Consider the following 6,014-nt stretch of genomic DNA (forward strand, 5'->3'; position numbering starts at 1 on the left):
CACAAACTGAAATCCATACTTTTACTGTTTGACTTGCATTTCTTAACCCTAACAATGTACACAACATCCAACTTGAAACGATGTTGTTTGCGGTTTACCAGTTTTTTTCCCCCAATATCAGGACTAGCGGAACAATCTTGTTCAGATACTGGAATCCAGGAACTTTTCAATTTCCTTTTTCAACCTTCTGTTTCTTCCGAGGAAGATACATCACTCTTAGCACAAAATGAACGTGCAACTAGACTCACATGACAGTACTACTCTGAACAAACCTTCGAAAACTTTTGTGTGGATTATCAGTGTGTACATCAGATCAGTTGCATAAGGCAAATGTCTTTAGAAATATTACCAACCACTGTTTACAACAGCCTGTGAGTTGTTGAGGGCTGGGGGGGAGGGGGGGGGGGGGTCTTTAAACGTGTCGTCAACTTGTGTGTGAATGTACAAATGCGTACCTATCTGTAGATATCATAAATGGCTGACATTTTTGAAAATTGTGTAACATCAAGCCTCCATACATACTCTGTCCATACCAGTGTTTCACCGAATAAAATTTCCCCTGTTCTTTCTGGGGTTTGGCGGAAAACAGAAGTCTTTAGAGCAGAAATATATCTTTTAATGTTCCGTCTGAGATTTAAGGGCATTGAAACGTTCTGCGCTTTCAGTCTTTTGGTTCAGTACAGGGTTTAATATACTCAGGTACACAAACAGACTTGCCTTTATTGCCCAAGGTAGTTCAGATGGTATATCTTGGTGCAGGCCTTGTGGAAAATGTGAAGGTTTGATAAAGGTATAGCCTTACCGTCTAAGTTATAGTTTTTAAGGTGGCTGAAGTCGCAGGGTTTCATTTTTTGCTGTGTTTTCTACAAAAAGGAATGGCTATGAATATATACCATCTCTTCCGCTTTTACCTTCAATAGCCATTTAAATAAATGAACGAATCCAAGTTTTTCCAAAGAAAGCCTATCAATGGTAGAAGTGCAGCAAAAATCACAAAAGATGAAATTTGAGTGTCTGTCAGTCAATCAATTATCTTATATCAAAGCAAGTGTTTTACAGTAACCCTTTGAGTGCCAAAGTCAATTTTTCTTGCCTTTATAAAATATAAGCCTGTCAGTTTTTTCAGATTTTCCCCAAAATTTTGATTAAAGCCTGTAACCAATGAAAAGTTTTGGGCATCTGGTCAAAAATTATCAGAAAAATTACAGAAAAAAATCATAAAAATTGCTAAAATGTTGCACTGAAATTTTGGTGAGAAAAATTACAGCACTCGAAGGGTTAATAGTGACTTTATGCTGCTAATGAGGATGGAGTTATCCAGTAGGTTATCGGATAGAGCTGTTGCAGGTTTCCATTTCAAAAGATGAAAATTATGTCATTAATAATCAAAAATAGCCCCTGAGCTCTTCATGAAATTAAATTCAGCCTGAAGTCGGCTAAAAATGTCTGCATACCAAAGAAATTGTGGAACAGTGAAAATTGATCAGAGTTTTAGTCATTAACTCTATGATAATAAGATGTCTATAATAAATAAATATATTTAAAACTGATTCCCTCTTTTGGCCTCATGCCATGGTATTTATTCTCAAGTTTACAATTTGTCTTTGTTGAATTGCAAAACATTTGAGCAAATTATGAAATAATGGGAAAAAGTACTGAATGGAATGTTTATTGACGTATAACTTGCAGGAGATGACAGTAGAAATTTCATGCAACTTACATCTATCTACCAATTTTTTTTCCTTTGATAAATATCCATCCTATACTGTACATGCTCAAAATATGTTTGAAAGGAAATGAAAATCATGCAAGCCCATAATTGCCCAATCAGCAGTGCTGTCATAATCATGTTAAATGTAAGTTTTTTACTGCAGACTTTTTAAGCAAAAACATACACTGATAACCGATACGGTTAGTGGATATCATTTCCTAGCTAGGACACTTATTGTTAATGTAAAGCAAAGGACCTTTCCATTGTGAAAAGCTCATCTGGTTCAATGCCGATGTCCATTACTGTACAAGATGTTGACTTGAGATGACAGCATTATGATGTCATACTATGAGATGGTAAAATGAGGAGAGAGAGAGAGAGAGAGAGAGAGAGAGAGAGAGAGAGAGAGAGAGAGAGAGAGAGAGAGAGAGAGTGAGTGAGTAACTCCAACAGGCTCAAACAAAACATCACCAATGCAAAGCATTATCACGTTGCATTTCTCTGGAAATGTCTTGAATAATCAATCCAACTTTCTAAAAGGGTCCAACATCAGCTCAGTAAGCTACATTATTATAATCATGCAGCCAAAGCTTTTGGATAAAATGGCAAGTTTGAATTATTAGACATAATACACAGCATAATATAAGATTTGTTCAACTTAGAGAGATGACACATGACAAGGTTGCTAGTCAAGAAGTGATGTCAGTTGTTGTGAGAAAGGTGAGCTCATCTTGAACTAAGAATATTATTCAAAATTAGACATGAAATCTGAAAACCACTAATTGTAAAACAGTTACCCGCTGACATTTACAGTCAAAGTATTGTGGATATATGCATTTCCAACAGTTTGTTGGCCAACATTCTGCTTATGAATCACTGTCAAATAAAAAAAAAGTATTCAGTTATTCAGAGTAACCATTTAATGTCTTGTTTCCAGCAATTTAAAATTTAAAACCATAAGTATTAAAAGGAGACAAATAGCTTGAACTTTGGTAACATTTTCATCCCTTTATTCTATAAAACAAGTACGCATTTTCCTTCTCCTTAAAGTATGTGGAAATACAGTGTATTACCCTCACTAGCACTCCGCATTATACACAGTGTGCAGCGTTCCAGTTGGCGCATGAATTCCAGTCTGGACAAAAAGTCTGTCGTTAGCAGTTCAGTGAGTCATCGGCCAATTCCAGGAGGGGGAAGCGTGTAACATATTAGTGTGACAGTGTGTACATCTTATTTGGATGTTAGTATTGTACGTATAATTCATCGTCTTCTAATACTGTCAGTGTTTTCTTTTTTGTATTTATAACAATCTTCTCTGGGATCAACTTCCAGTATCTGTATCTATTAACCCTTTCACCACCATGGTTTGTCCCAAATCCATTGTTTTCTATGGTAAGGTTGGACCTGTATACAGGGAACTGGGGGTGAAAGGGTTAAATTGGAATGTTTTTTCTACTTTATCATTGGAAACAAGACATTGCAGTTTTGTAATGTGAAATTTTCTTCATGCTTTGTGTTAGACACTTTTTAAATGTAGAGAATGTATTTGTCTCAAGTCATAAATTTTAAAGTGGGATTTTTACAGTTGTGAAAATTCCGTGTGACATTCAGTATTGTCCTGGTATTGAGATATTCAATGAATTCATTAGAAGCAATGCAATTTTTTTCATGTCAGGTACAAGATAGAAGACTGTGGTATTGGCAATTATATGATTCCTATAGCAAATGTTGATTCTGCTCATGGCATTGTTTTAACAAAACTTGTTCTGTTTGTGCTTATCAAAAGATTAAGAACAATTTTTTATGCAATAAACATGCAGAAGTACATACACACTTTCACTTTTGGCCCTTTTGTGGCATGGACTGCCACGCTGTAGAAAAATGAAGGTGGACGTGATAAACCAATGGATTCCTGTTTTAAAGTATGATGTCATGGACCAACAGGCACAATCATAAAGATGAAATTAACAACTTTAATCGGTAGCATGAAATAGGTCTACATAAGTATGTTGTGATTTATGGAGCAATAAATTGGGAGTACTCGGGCTACCATTGTTTTATGGTAACCATTTTTGAAATTACTTCCTAATATAACAACACGCAGATCCGGAGGTGCTTCAGTCTGGTAGGATTAGGATAAGTAACATCTCTAGAGCAGCCCACTGTACAATATGCATTATTTAATGTAGAAGTGCTTTCTGAACATGAGGTGCTATTTTGGAATGTACTGCCTCTACATAGATGCAGCCATCCTTGCACATCCTTTTTGTACAGTGCAGCAGCCATGTTGTCTAGAAATATCATGCTTCTCATGTTTTATGGCAGCCTTCTTAGAATATGCCTTTTGTACAGTGTGGTAGCCATTTTGGAATATACCACTTTTGGCAGCAATCTTGGAATATACCACTTGTGCAGTGTGGCAGCCATCTTGGAATATGCACCTTGTGTAATATGGCAGGCAAATTTGAACTTGCATCCTTGTCACATTCAGCCCATAAACTTGATCAAGCATGCAAGATATAAAACACAACACTTCTCCTACTTGATCTCAGGTTATTATTTATCACCACTGTTTCAATGTGCAGACTGAAAAAAGTTATTTTTACCCTGAACGAAAAGGATGCAGATAAACTATGTTGCAGATGAGATCGTTTTATTTTGATCTACAGCACATTTTGTATTGTTTTGTCACATGCTTGACCCCAGCTCTTACAAAAATGAATGAAATCTTTTGTTAAGCATACTAATTTAAATTCTTGTTTGTATTTCTGAAATTTATTGCCACTCCGTGATGAGCTGTAGTCATAAGATTAAAGTAACATGGATCTTAGCATTTGAAAAATTAAGGAAAAATGAAATTTCATGATCGCGTGCAATCTCAATGATTTTATTTGACACTGTTACCTTAATCAGTTTCCTGTTCTTAAATCAGTTTTATTTTTAAATCATTTCCACAATTTATGACTGAAAAATGATAAAAACATACACAGCACAAAATAAAAAAGATGTCTTTTAATTGTTGCTTTTTATTGGTGTAAAATTTAAAATATACAACTTTTTTATCAATAGTGGTAGTGCAAATGGTGTGAGATGTTAGAATATGTATGTGACTTGTACTTTCAATCTCTAAGTTATGTCCATTACTCCAGACCCCTACCCCCCTGAATATCAAATGGTCCACCCCTTACTTTATTATGGTAATAAATACCATTTTAAATTTAAATATTCAGTGTGGCTAGACTTTGATTTGCATGATTGTGCAATTTTGTTGAGTGACAAATGCATATATGCATTGCATTGTTTTGGAATATAATTTATTGTTTATGATATCAGAAGTTACACCACCAGTATCTGAAAAGGAATATTCGTCTGGAAATTATGACCCGGTTCTCGGAAACTAACCTTACAGAAATTGGGAGAATGTGGTACTTTATGACAGCTGATATTGTTATCGAAACCCTGAAAAGTGCATCGAAAGATCCAGTCAAAGCTGAAGCTATAAACATCGGTGTAAAAACTGGCAAAACTTTGTAGAGACGCAGTGGACAGCAGCCGATACCACGCACTAACCAACATACAATCATCATTGTCACCACTGCTTACTAACAAATTAATAATCTGGTTATGTAGCAACGACCATGCAAGAATCAGTACTCATTTCAATGTTGCTTGTTAAAAGTTGTGAGAAAAGTTACCTTCATCGTACAAATCTAGGTGAATTGTGGGTAATTTATTGTACTGTGTCCTGGTCTTATAGAAGCTGATGCATGGACACCTGGTGGCCGACATTCTGGACTGAAATAGAGAGTTGCTAATCATCTGCATGCTACTTAAAAACTTAATGAGAGCAAGATCTTTTGACTGGCTTTGTTGCAAGCTATTGATTAGAAACATGCTCCAGGGTCTTTGTTAATAATTTTGAAGAGCATTCTTGATGCTACATTTGTGATTGCTCACGTATATACCAGTGAAACGTGCCACTGAATGGAATTTAACAGAGTTTCTATATCCAATGGCCGCTACTTTCACTTATTCAAGTTTGACCTCATGGTGGCGCTCTTCATCTTGAACGCAATAAAATTGGAGATACAGTCTTCATAGTGAATCATTTTCAGTGCCCTCAGGAGTCCAATTCTCTTGCAAACCTTTTTACTTTACTTTATTATTCATAATTATATTGATATGACTTCTCATGGTACATGGTGAAGGTCGACATAACTCTAGATCAAGGTTCTATTCATGAATAACTATTCCCCTTTGAACTACATTTGGAGAATGAGTCAACAAAGTCTCACTCAGGTCC

This window comes from Ptychodera flava, chromosome 1 (genome assembly GCF_041260155.1).
Source record: "Ptychodera flava strain L36383 chromosome 1, AS_Pfla_20210202, whole genome shotgun sequence".
Classification (NCBI taxonomy): domain Eukaryota; kingdom Metazoa; phylum Hemichordata; class Enteropneusta; family Ptychoderidae; genus Ptychodera; species Ptychodera flava.